Genomic DNA, 13,737 nt, shown 5'->3' with positions numbered 1-13,737 from the left:
AGTTCCATTAGGGTGTTCGCTTAACTTAGGATAAGGTCTCCTAGGGTCTGATGGTCCCCCATAAAAGGAACAGGCTCAAGCTCTGAAGTCAGACAGACTGGATTCCCATCCCAGCTCAGCCACTTACTAGCCCAGTGACCCACAGTGAAGCCACCACCTCTCTGAGCCTCCAACCCCTCTCCTGCAAAAGGGAGCCCACCACTCACCAAAAAGGCAGCTGTCTGTGCACCCAGCACATAGTAGGTGCCCCGCCACAGTGCTAGAGGGTTTGGACTTCACCCTGGAGGCAGCTGGACCCGCTGCCTGAATGCTCCCCCCGCCTTCGTGGGCGGGGCAGCTGCAGCCCCCACTGGAGTGTTTTTATCCCCAAGCCGCAGTGGGCTCCGCAGAGCTCGGCAGAGTCCCTGCGCACGGACAAAGAGCTGTTGTTCCCGCAGATCTAAAATTGCCTCCCTCTGATTGCCGCTATACAAACCCAGGCGGCTGCTCGCTTCCCCCATCCAGTTGGGTCTATTTCAAGAACACGCTGATTAGCGCTGATTGCGCCTTGATTATGGCGAGCGCATAGCCCAGCCTCCTCCCCAGGCTCCGCGGGGAGTCCATGCTCCTGCTCCGACCGTGGCCCCGCGGCACCCAGGGGCCCTGGACCCGCGAGGAGTGCAGCATAGCCAGGCTGGGGTCCTCGCTCTGCCTCCACCGCCTGTGGGACTTGGGGAGGTCACCTCCCCCCTCTCCAGCCTCTCTTCCTTCCACGGCAAAATTCTGTGCTCAAGCAGGCAAGGAAAAGAATAGCGCCTATAGGGAAGTGTGGCTTCAACGGTGGGCTTTCAGACATTGTGGTTGTGATTGTCATGAGGAGAAGGAACATAGTTTTGGCCAGGGGGAGACTTCAAAGCCCCCCATCTCTCTCTGTCTCTGTCTCTGTCTGTCTGTCTCTCTTTCTGTCTCACACACACGCACACACACACACACACGCAAACTCACTCCCACCTGTACTTGAGGCTGCCCTTGGTGCAGTGGGGTGAACTTTAATAACCAGAGCGTCCCTTAACTGAGCGCATGCTAGGCACCCAGGGCACACGATCTCGTGTGCAAACGCCTCAGTCATCTTTGGAGGCACCTATCTCATGTCCTGTGCAGGTGAGGTTCCTGACGCTCCCAGAGGTGATGTGACTTGCCCATACCACCCAACCAGGGAATGGTGAAATCTGGCTTTGAACCAAGGTCGTTGTGAGGGCGAAGCCTGTGCTTCCCAGCACCCCAGAGCCTGCCCAGGGCTCTTGGCCAGGGTTAAGGGAAACCATGAAGAAGAAGAATAGATCAGACATCGAATGCTATTTGTTTCTACGATTCTAGTCCTGTGTGATCCTGGAAAAGCATTTTTCCCCTTCAGGGGCCTGTTTCTTCCTCCGTAAAATGGGGAATCGACTCAGGGCATCCCAGATTCTAGCCATTGCCCGTGATGAATGGACTGATTCTTGGAATAATCTGAAAGTACCTTTTAAAAATGTAGGTTCTGGACCCAGTCATTAGAGATCTGAACTCAGTAGGCCTGGATGGGCCCAGGAAGCAGTGTTTTAAGACACTACAGGCGTGGGTCAGTTGTTCTGTCTGACAGCAGTCAACTCTGCCCCAGACTCCTCAGGCCCCCGCCCCAGCCCCACCCATGCACAGGACCTGTCTGTTCTCCAAAATGGGCCTCCAATCCATCTGGTTCTCTGCGCCCCCCACTACGCCCTGCCCCCAGCCCCAGCTCCCATCACCATGTGCACCAAGCACTGCAGCAGCCTCCTCCCTGGACTCCCTGCTGCCGCTCTGGCCCCTCTCACCCATCTTCTACACTGCAGGTTGAAGGATCTTCTTGAAATGCAAATCCAAACACCAGCACCACCTCCTAGCCTAAAGCGTCAAGGGCTCCTCATTGCTCCAGGCACAAAGACTGAAGCCCACGCTCTGGTCTGCACGTCCCTGCAGCCCCGGGGGCTGCTCTCCCACCCCCAGCCTCATTTTACACCACCAACCCCAGCCCCTCCCCGGGTCTTCTTTCAGATTTCAGACTTTGACCCACTGTGTGAGTCAAAGGTCCACCAGAGGGCCTTTGCATCGCTGTTTCTTCTTCTTAGAGCACCTCCTCTCCCTTCTTTTTCCAGTTAACTCCCGTCCATTCATTAGATGGAACTAAGCCTCACTTCCTGGGAGTATCCTGGGAGAGACTGGGCTGCCGCGGGGATAGTAAACTCCCCGTGCAGGGAGGAGTGCAAGGTGATTCTGAGTATCCACTTGGGAGGAGGTCACAGAGGGGATGTCTGCTTTGGGTCTGAGCCCTAGATCCCTCTCCCTACCTGCGAGAGCCTGTGGGCCTCTAGGACAAGGGAGCCCTGCCCTCCTGGGGTGTGGGGAGCGAGGCGGCAGTGGAGACCTGGCCCTGGTCCTCAGAATCCCAGGCAACCTAAGCGAAGGCCTGTTGGCAGCAGCGGGGGCTCCAGAGCTCTGGCAAAGAGACTGGAATTCTCATTCTACTTCCCACTTGGTCCCCGGGTCCTGGGCAGCTCTGGGGAGTGGAACGCTCTGACTCCTGGTTGGCAGCCTTTCCAGCTCCGAGAGGTTTCCGAGGAGCGTGCAGATCAGCTCTCCCTTCTCCTCTCTGCTACCCTGAGGCCCCTTCTCTCTCCAGCATCCTCCAGCCTTTCACCTACCCCCTTCTTCTTCTTCTCTTCGGTACTTCTCCTCCCTCCCCCTCTCCCGTAGGCTTTCACCTCTCCTGCTGTCTCCTCTCCCCTCCCCATCATTTTACACCCCTCTTTGTCTGAAGACCTCGTCCCTGGTTCTCTCTCTCTCTGCAGATCCCCTCCCCCAACCCTGCTCCCATCTGTGTATGAGACCAAGGACCTCTGTCCATCCTGCCCAGGGTCCTAGGGAGTGCTGCAAGTGCCAGGCCAGGCCAGGCTGGACCCCAATGTCACAAACCTGAGGAGGGAGACACGAGTCCCAAGTCCTTCCCCTGATGTCCTGAGCACCCGCCTGACACACAGTGGTGCTTGGGAACTGTAATAGATGGCTAGAGACCGACCTTGGTCTCAGGCTTGACCTCTGGGCAGGGGAATGAACATCTGAGCCGCTCTCTGAGTTTCTACATAGGTCCTCAGAGGGAGAAGAGTCTGGGGGGTTAAGAATCATAAGGCACCTTCACATCCATCATCTTTGTAACCCTCCCTCTGTGCCTCGGCTGGGTTGGGATGAGTCACCCCAGTGTTATGCATGAAGAAACCCATCTCAGGAAGGTGAGGCCACAAGCCCCAGGTCTACAGTTGGTCTAGCAAGGCCAGGGCTTGAGCTCAGCTGCATGGCCCCTGGAGAACTGTCTCCCTCCATTACCTGGTCCTGGACCCCAGCTTTGGGGACCATCACGGGGCTACTTTGGGGTCTCCAGGGCCCATGCCTGGGATGTGGGAAATAGGCAGAATGTTTGCCCAGATTCCAGGATTCTGCAAACCCCTCCCAGTTTCCCACCCCCTGTTGCTAGGCAACAGCTGCTCAAGGCTGAGGGGACAAGCAGAGGTTGAGTAGAGGGAGGCTGAGCAGCTGGCTCTGTCCTTCACAAAGGGGCTGGTGGAAGCCGCTCCCACGCCAGACCCAGTGAGAACCTGAGCCTCAGAGATGTGCAGGGACTTACTCAAGACCACTAGAGATGAGGGTTAACTCATCCTAGCACCAAAACGCCAGAGCTGGCAGGACCCTTAGAAAGTCTGCTCTTAAAGAACATGCTTGCTATAACCCTCAATGCCTGAGCCAGGGCAGACATTGCTAGTGGATGACCGTACTCCTTCCCACCGAGCCCAGCCTTAGCTCAGAATTCTCAAAACAGTGGTCAGGCAGCTCTAACAGTGGACCAGAGTTGGCATGAAGGATAAACCAATTTATTATCTCGAACCTGCTCCGACCCCCTCATTTACAGATGGATAAACTGAGGCCCAGAGAAATGTGGCAGAATTAAACGTGCATGGGGCCTGGGAGTCAGATAAGCTCAGGTGTAAGCCATGTGCTGTCTTGCTGTGTGACCGTGGGCAAGCCCCTTTACCTCTCTGAACCTCAGGCTCTCGGTTGTAGAATGGGTTTGATGACAGCAAGTCCCCACCTGTGAAAATTAAACCAGGGAGTGGATGCGAGCACTCCCAGGCACTGGGCACAGAGGTGGTGTTTGAGGAATTTTTGACCCCTTCTCTCCTTTCTTGTTTGTCTTCTCCAGGGCTTGGCAGGAGCCAGGCTGGAACCCAGGCATCCCCTTCCCCAGGACACACGTCCCTCAGTCCCAGCTCTGCCAGCTGCTCCGTTCCTGGGGCAGATGTCTGCCCAGCAAGTGGGGTTAAGTGTGAGGAGAGAGGGAGGGGCCAGAACTGAGCGCCTGGGTCTTGGTGTCCCTGGAGGAGGAAAGGAAAGATGGGGCTGGGGGACAGGTATCGGCTGGGGAGGGGGAAGGTTGCCTGGCCGCTGGGGTCCTTCAGCGTCTGGCTGGTTGCTCAGGTTTGGAGTCAGCCACTTCCCTCCCTCAACTTCTTTTTCTCTCTGTCCGCCAGACTCAGACTCCACCCCTGCTCTGCCTGTCATGGCTGCTGGGGGAGAAACCAGCAAGGGCTCCCCCTTCAAACACACACACACACACACACACACACCACGCGCATACGTCTCAAATGAGCTTATTCAACCCTAGGACACAGGAAGCGTCACTGGCCCCAGAACCAGGCACTTGCCACTGGACAGCCCCATCTTGGCTCCTCTAATCCGTGCAGGACACACTGGGCACCAGCACACCACCAATCCCACCCGCCTGCGAGCCCCTCCCCCATCTGCCCTCAGCGTGGAAGGTGAGGGTGCTCATCGAACCCACCGTTGGTCCTGTCTCCTCAGCCAGGCAGGGCTCCCTGAAGGCAGCTCTTGGGTTAGCCAGCGCGATGCACCCAGAGCACACAGTCGGTGCTTTCGGTAAGCGCACGCAGCGTTGCTCAGTGAGCGTGGGCTGAGTGTACACACGTGTGCATGAATGAATGAAGAGATGCCCGAATGAACACACGCATGGATGAATGAAAGAACACAGCTCCGTGCCTGCTGGATTGTAACCTTCCTGAAAGCAGGGCTGTGTGTTGGCTCAGGCACTAAGCTGAGAGTCAGGAGACTGGGTTCTGCCCCTGGGTGTGCCTGTCGCTGTCTGTATGACCTTGGGGAAGCGCCTCCCCTCCCTGATCCCAGTTTCTCATCTGTCAAATAAGGATGCAGAATAGATGCTTGGGTTCTGCAGTTCAGAGCATCCTTGAACGTGATTTATAACTCCCGAGACCTGCCCTCTGTGTGCAGCTGGATTAGGAAGCAGCTGCTGTGGGGAAGGGGAGGGAGAGAGTCACCCCACCCCAGTGCTGTGGTGTGTGGGTCCACCTGGTCCATTCTTTGCTAGGGACAGACCCTCTGCCTGAGTCAGGAAGGACGTCGTGGCATTGTTTGCCCCGTGGACCAGGAGGTGAGCATTGAGAGAGGTGTTCAGAGGAGAATCATGCTGGAAGGAGATTCTTGTAAAGATTTTCTAAGCAGGAGGGGGGGACTTGAAAGGAGAAGGTCTGGGAGAAATGTGCCTGCACGTGAGCGTGTACACACAAACCACACGCCACACCACACACACAGACACACACCACACACACATACCATATCATGCACACGCACACATGCTGACTTTTCCTGCAGAGCTGTTTGGGTTTCTTCTCCCCCTGAGATATTTCCATTGTCTTCCTGATTGTCTCATCTCGAATGTGATCATTCTGACTCGGCCAAGGAGCACAGGGGCTCAGCTCCCACACTGGGCAGCAGCCATCAGGGCCTCCAGCCGTGGGCTGAGGCTGGCAGCACAGGTCCTGTGGATGCGGGGTGGCTGAGAGCAGGCGAGGGACCACGGGGTGCGGGCACGAGGGCCCCTGGTGGTCAGCTCTGCTCGGACCCAGGGCTTGGTGAGCTTGGCCCATCTGAAGGGAGGGACCCAAGTCCTTACTGGGGGACAGAGGGGCTCCCCTGACTGTAGCCTGGCTGGCCTCTCTGCCCAGCCTCTTGCCCCAACTGCGCTGGGTCTCATCGCTCCTCATTTAGAGAGAGAGGACTTTGTCACAGCCTTGGTGTGTCTGTTTTGCTGGGCTTGGGGACTCTCACCAACACCACCCTTGCCCAGATTTCTCTTTACATTTTGTTAAAGTCATCTTTTCACTATGATTTTGTCAGTGCCTTTCATCTTCCATTTTCAAAAGATCCAGAAGTGACAGGGAGCCAGGAACAGGAGTAAAGACATTCAGCTAGAAGCACGGGTTGGAGATCATTCAATAATTATTCATTAACTCACTAAATAAAACCTTCTTGAGCACCTACTATGAGCCAACCACCACACCAGAGGCATGTTCTTGCTGCGTGGAGTATATACCTTAATATATCCATCTGTAAGTAGACAAAACAATGACAATGATCTGCGCTAGAAAGGGGGGGTCAGTGGCCTGAGACAGTAAGTCTTAAGGCTGGTGACGGCGGTCAGGAAATACTGCTCTGAAGGAGATACCAGCAGGAGAAAGAGCTGGCCAGGCAGAGCGGAGAGAACCGCATGATCGATCGGGAAAGGAGAGAGCAAAATGCCCAAGTGTGTGTGAATTACAGAGAGGAGGCTGGTGGTGCGCGAGGTGCGGAGGCATGACGTGGGCGGGACAGGTGGGCAGGCCCTGGTGAGGGGACAGGTGTGGCGGCCAGGAGCCAGGGGTGCTGGGGAGAAAATGGAATCAGGGACCAGTCGATTTCTGCCTTGGGTAAGTGGAGGCCACTGCCGTGTTTTGTTGAGGGTCTACTGGGCCTCAGACCCAGACGCCTCATCAAGTTGGTGGCGGTCGGGGGGTGGTCCATGGCTGCCCCCGCAGCCGAGAGACTGTGTCCACAGGCCCAATGGGGCCCCAGGCAGCTGTTGAGGGCAGCAGCTGCAAAAATATCCCCCCCTTGCTGCCTCCACCTGACCCTCAGCCGCTCCAGGCATGCAGGCCCTGGGCAGAGACGCTCATCTGAGGCCCACCTGCTGGGGTTGAAACAAGAGCTTTGGAGAGATCTGGTGCTCAGACGACAAATTCCCTCACATTCCAGGAGTTCCGCCATTTGGTCCCCTGGACTCCCAATCCAGTTGAATCAAACAGGGTGAAGGCAGCCGGAAACCTAGTCCCCACTTACTGAGACCACCCCCTAGAACTCACCTTCCACATTCAGATCAATGCCTCCTTAAAATGGGGCTCCCGACCCCACCAGAAACTTCTAAGAAATCCAGCTTCCCAGGGCCCATCCCTGACTTGCCAGTTCAGAATTTTCTAGGGAGTCCTGTATTTTTAGCAAGTTTCTTTGTGACTGGGAACCACTGTTCTGGAGTAGAGACCTGGCAAGTCTCAGGACAAAGGGGCAAGCTGGGGGCCCTGGAGGCAGAAAGGCCGGGGATACGTCCTAGCAGACCTATTGTGGGATCCTGGGCACGTTGCTGAACCTGTCTGAGCCTTGTTTTCCTCATCTGTAATGGGAAAATTGAATATAACTCTGGTCCCTCCACCCACTGCAGATTCTTCATGAGGTATGTCAAGTTCCCGGCACACAGTGGTGCTTAATCAAGGGGAGGGATTTTAACCGTTGTCTTTGACGTAGGTTCTTCTTGTGGATGTTTAGAGAGAAACCACTAGCTTGTAATGGCTGCCCGAATGATTCCCAGGGCCCGCCGAGCCAGCCCGTTGTTCCTGCTCAGATGGGCGTGCTGAAATCTCTCAGGCAGGTCTCCTTGGCACTCAGGGTACCAGGCACATGATTTCCCCAACAGAGGCAAAGCGGGAAGGATCTTCCCAAAGTCCCTAGCTCCCCTGTGGGTAGGGGCCAGCCCACTCACCCAGTCCCAATGGGCAGGGGAGGAGGGGCCTGAAAAAGGCTTAGAGAGAGGAAATGAGCCCCAAAGTGGGTCAGTGCTGCCCTGGACACTAACCCGTTTCCACGCCCTCCTGCCCGTAGGCCCGCCGGCCACGGGCTGTCATCTTGCATTTGCTCCTCTTCTGTCAGAGACTTTGACCCCGTTTTCTACCTCTTGCCAGTGGAGGGGGACGCGTGTTTGAACAACTCGAGCATAGCCCATGGGGATTGCAGGGATGGCCTTATGGTTTATGCTGGGTATTTTAGAAGGGCTTGTCACCCACGTGTCCCAACTTAATCTGGAGTGGGGGTTCCGGGGGAGCAGTAAGGTGGTCAAAATAATATAGGATTTAGGGCAGCCAGATGTGGGCTCCAAACCCAATACCCCCACTTCCAGGCCCTCTGTGCTCCTGTGCAATTGGCTTTGTTTCTTCCGAGCCTCTGTTTCCTCATCCATAAAATGGGCTGTTGCAAAGGTTAAATGAGATGGTATCTATACACATCCTTCCTTGGGGACTTGCTGAGAAGCCTGATCTACAAACAGCAGCTGTGATTCTTACTCTAGTATGACAGAGGCTGGGGACCAGGCTTGGGAGCTGGCCAGACCTAGGCTGGAATCATGGCTCTGGCCCTTGGAGCAGTGTGCGACTTGAGACAAGTGGCTTAAACTTCTCTCCCCCTCCATTTCTTTATCCGTAAAATGGAGAGCTTCCCCTCCCAGGTCTGTGAGGATCACATGCAGGGATGCTGTAACGGAGCCTCGTGCAGAGTAAACGCTCAGCCAGCAATAGCTATTAGTAACGATAATCAGCAACTGCGTGTGAATCTGTTTGCTGCACGTTTATGGAGCACTTACCTGCGTGCACGGCACTGGGACCTAGGAGGGAAGAAGACATCTGGCTCTGGGTCCGGAGACAGAGCTTGCTGACAAGTGGATGAACAATCCCAGTGCAAGTTATTACCTTTCTCCATCCTCTGTGATCCTGAGCGGGGAGACCTGTCGCAGCCCAATCTCTTTTCTCTCCAGAGAGGTCCAAGGGAGAATGATGGACCCCAAGTCAGTCATCCAGCCAGGGTGGGGGCGCCGGGTAACCCAGGACACCACGCTGCCTCCCACACCACCCCTGCTCCCCTTGATAAGCTGTGGCCCCTCCTCGGGTGGGCAGAGGGGAGCTGGCCTCGAGTGGTTCATTCAGAAGCAGTCAGTAGGCACTTGTGGCTTGGAGAGATGCCCAGCTGTCAGTGACCCAGCAACTGTCCTGCCACAGCTGCTGGGAGTCAAGCTGTGGACGCCACTGGTTCTGGGTGGTTATTGATTGGCAGCTCTGTGCCCACACCTCCAGGATGTGAGATGAGGTTCTGTTGAGACCCAGGCCCGGGTTAATGGCCAGAGACAGAGGAAAGGGCTGGGCGAGGTCTGCAAAAGCAGTCCCAGGGGAGGCCTGCAGGGGTTAAAAAAAGATACCCTCCTCCAGGCTTTGAGCCCCATTCTCCCCAGCACCCCAGTGCTGGGAACTTGCTCTGCCCAAAAGCCCCCCCCAGGAAGTGACCTGAGCCAGCGGATAGCCACGTGCTGCTGAGGTAGAAATACCCCAAATATCCTCCTGGTGGGTCAGGCAACTTGGAATTTGGGGTATCATTGGAGAATAATTAGAGACAGATTTCAGGGCCGAATTTATATCCAACTTAACACCACTTACTACCTGGACCCCAGTTTTCTCATCTGTAAAATGGAAGCAACAACAATAATAGTACTGAGCTTGCAGGATGGTCGGGAAGTTTAAAAGAGTTCACAGATGTAAAGCAATGAGAACAGGACTTGCACATAGCAAAGCTTAGTGAGTGTTATCTGGTATACTGTCAGAGTGAGCAGCCCTGCTAGGGAAGGGAGCACAGACAGGGAATTATCAAGGACCTACCTAAAGGAAGCCAATGTAAATGGCCAATGCATTTTGGTGCCTGGAATGATTCTGACTCACACACTTTCCACCCCTCACTGCCCCCCAACCCCGGCCCCGATCTCAGCCATGGCTGTCTGTGCAGTCTCCTTTTCACTTTGCTCAAGGACATGCCAGAGTCTTTGCCTAAATGAGGGGGTGTCCATGGAGTTCACGGGAACCTCATGCACATGCAGCTCAGAGATTCTGGGGAATCAGCACCCCATTCCAGGCAACCCTTGACACATGGGGGACCAGAGTCAATGGGCAATTCTGGGAAGACACAGTCCTTTTATTTTTTTTCTGGCCATGCCACACAACTTGCGGGATCTCAGTTCCCCAACCAGGGATTGAACCTGGGCCACAGCAGTGAAAGTCCAGAATCCTAACTACTAGACCACTAGGGAACTCCAGCGGGAGGACACAGTTCTGACGGACAACTGCTTGGAAGATGCTGGAAGATTTGACTCCTATTTCCCGCTGAAGGCCCCCTTCTCCCTCATTCCTGTCCCTTTGGTGGCACTGGTCAGACTTTTGTCCTCGGCTCCCTAAGTTGGAAGTCAGCGTTCCTAGAGGTCTCATCCTCGCCCTCCCCCAGGTGCACCCACTGCTCAAAAGCAGAACCTCAGGGAAGGCAGCTAAGGTCACACGAGCTCCCCTCCCAGCCTCTCAGAGACAAAAATAAAGTGTGTAACTGTCAGAAGCATTATGGAACTGTCAAAGGTATATGAAATCACTCCCGTGAATTATTAATAAGTCACGGGCCTAACTAATCGGTGACAGTATAAAAAATGACAAAAATGTTTATCAAGAGGTAAAGAGTTTTAAAAAGTAAAGAAAGTATATGAGCTGTGGGAATAGTAATCCATGAGTTTCCAAAATCAGGAGCAAAGAGTTAGGAGAAACCATGAACCCCAGTGCAGTGTGTTTCAGGACCATGGAAAGCGACGTTGTTGGGGGAAAGTGGATCTCCTGTCACCATGGCTCCTCTGATCCTAGAGCAGCACCACAGCTGTCTGGACCTCCACTCTAGCGGCCTCCCGCTCCAAACGCATTGCCTTCGCCTAAACCACGATCAGAGCTGGTGACCATGCCGGCTGTGGCCTCATCTCCCTAGACTGTTGAAATCATTGAGCCCGGCACCCGCATAATGCAGGAGACTCTGGGGGTGCACCCTGGTGAGAATTGCCTGTCTCCAAGCAATTCAAGGTAACTAATCAACACCATGATGTTGGCAGCTGTGACTGCTAATGCAGCTAGAAGCTGTCAAACTGAAGGTAATAACTGTCTCCTTTATTAAAAAAAAAAAACAGTTAATTAGCATAATCAGGGCATAAATGGCCAATATTCCTAACCCAACATGGGAGGTGAATATGAATTACGGTGCCTTCAGGGTCTCTGGTAGAGTTATCAAAACCAGCCGGGGGTTGGGGTCACCAGTTTAGAAGGTAGAGGAGAAGAGGGCAAGTGTGTGGTTAGGAGAGGTGCTATGTGACTGTCCCCAGGAGATGTTGTTTTATGTAAAACGCACCCCTGTCTTCAAGGCAGTCATGTTCATCTTAGCATTTTTCCAATTCATCCTTTCATGTGTATTTACTGAGCACCTGGGAAGGCAGCCAGGGTTCATTCTTGGCAAAAACAATTTTGAAGTTCACAGAGTGTGCTCTCCATCCCCCAAGCCCCTCATCTCCCCTCCCACTCCCAAAGAGCTCTGTTCTCTGTGTTGTCAGGGTAAGGTGAGAGCTCATTCCAAGTTATACATGTCTGGTAAGGCTCTCCAAGGGGCTCTGGGAATTGAGAGAACTCAGCTCTCATGTCTCTCTAAGTCATTTCCCCAATCAACTGCTGCCTGAGTTGTGTGCCCTTCAGGTGAGAGTGGGGACAGGCATGAAATGATCCTAGTTACACCAACGCTTATACACCATTTCCCAAGTGCTTGGCATTGACCAATACTATGTACACATTTATTTAGGTATGTACTGTCCTATCAGTGAGGTAGGTACCGTTATCACCCCATTTTATGGAGGAAGAAACTGAGGCTCAAAATGATTAAATAACCTGCCCAAAGTTACCCTGCTAGTGCATTCCAGAGTCAGAATTTGAACACAGACAGCCTAAATCCAGGGTTCAGGTACTTAAATACCTGAAGTTCTGAAGTCAAACATCTGTAATAAAGGGCCAGGCAGGGAGCAGAAGGGAAGTAACGTATCCTGAGCACTCAGTATGTGGAAGACACTGAGCTAGGTATGGAGACCACCAAGGGAGCCAAGACCTGGTCTCTATAGCCAAGGTGCTTGCAGGCTGCAGCCAGGGGTGACCGACGCATATAGCACTGAGCTCTTGAGCAGTCGCTTCATATACTGTGGGTTTGAATCCTGGCTCCTCCACTTACCAGGCAGATGCCCTTGGGTAAAGGTCTGAGTTTGGGTTCCTCTTGAAGCTGAGCCTGAAATGAAGATTCAAGTTTAAATAGTTCATTTGGGAGGTGAACCCAGGAAACCCTGATAGTGGAGTAAGAGAGTGTATTAATTAACTATCACCATAACAAATTACCCCAAAACTTAGATGCATAAAACAACAAGTTTCTGTTATCTAATAGTTTCTGAAGGTCAGGAATCTGGAAGTTGCTCAGCTGAGTGGTTCAGGCTCAGAGTCTCTCATGAGGTTTCAATCAAGCTGTCAGCCAGGGCTGACGATTTGAAGGATTGACTGAGGCTGAAGGATTCACTCCAAAGCTGCCTCTCATGGTTGTTGACAGCCCAGATTCCTTGTTGGCTGCTGGCTGGGGGCCTCAGTGTCTCACAGTGTGGGCCTCTCCATACTGCTTCCCATGACATGGAAGCAGGCTCTCCCCAGAGTGAGTGATGGGGGAGAGAGAGAGATAGACAGAGACAGAGATCTCCAGACAGGAGCCACAGTGTCCTTCATAACCTAATATCAGAAGTGACATTCCATCACTTTTGTCATATTTTATTGGTCACACAGACCAACCCTGATACAGTGTGGGAGGGGCTACAAGGGTGTGAATACCAGGAGGTGAGGATCATTTGGGTCATCTTAGAGGTTGGCTGTGACAGGAAGTGAAACAGGGGAAGCAAAGGAAGCCAGTAGAGGGTGTGTTATCAAGCCAGATCCCACTGTGGACCACTAGAGCTTAACCCCACAGGGGACTCTGGAAGACAGTGTAGAACATGCCTCAGTGTCATCCCAACCTTGAGGTGAAGACGCAAGGGTATTTCTCCATCCAACCCTTGCCCGTCATTGGTTGAGAGGTGTTTCCATGGGCATCACCTCCAGTGTTTTCAGCTTACCCTGTGCACAGGGTAAGCATAATGGGTGATGCCCTAATGGAATCTACTGCAGTGGGGACTCTCTCTTGCCCTAAGATTCCTGATCTGTAAGTGAGGATGATAACAACAATTACATGACAGAGCAGCTGAGCAGTGGTTGTGCCTGGCAAATAGTAAGTGTTCAATAAAGCCTGTGATGTGGCTACAGTGGTCATTCTGAGGGATGGCCGTGAGTTTGAAATGAGATGGTGTCCACACTGCCCTTGTTAAATCCACATTTCCTGACTCCGATTCCTGTGCTCTTTCCAGCTCACCACAGCACAAACTCCAGACAATAGCATTTCAGATCTCTGTGCTCTGACACTTAGAGGAGCCCAGAGACAGACTGAGAGTAGAAATGGGTTATTTCAAAAGCTGTTGCTGATCTAAGCGTCCAAGGGCCGTGCGGGGCCCAGGGAGCCCAATGTCACATCAGCACCTCGGACAGTTCCCAAAGGCTTGGCCGGCCTCACCTGGTTTCATCCCCCTCCTTGTTAGCAACACCGCCACAGTAGTTAGATGTCTTG

The sequence above is a fragment of the Globicephala melas genome, chromosome 11, assembly GCF_963455315.2.
Source record: "Globicephala melas chromosome 11, mGloMel1.2, whole genome shotgun sequence".
Taxonomy (NCBI): Eukaryota; Metazoa; Chordata; class Mammalia; order Artiodactyla; family Delphinidae; genus Globicephala; species Globicephala melas.
The sequence above is the reverse complement of the archived record's forward strand: the minus strand, read 5'-3'. Positions refer to the sequence as shown.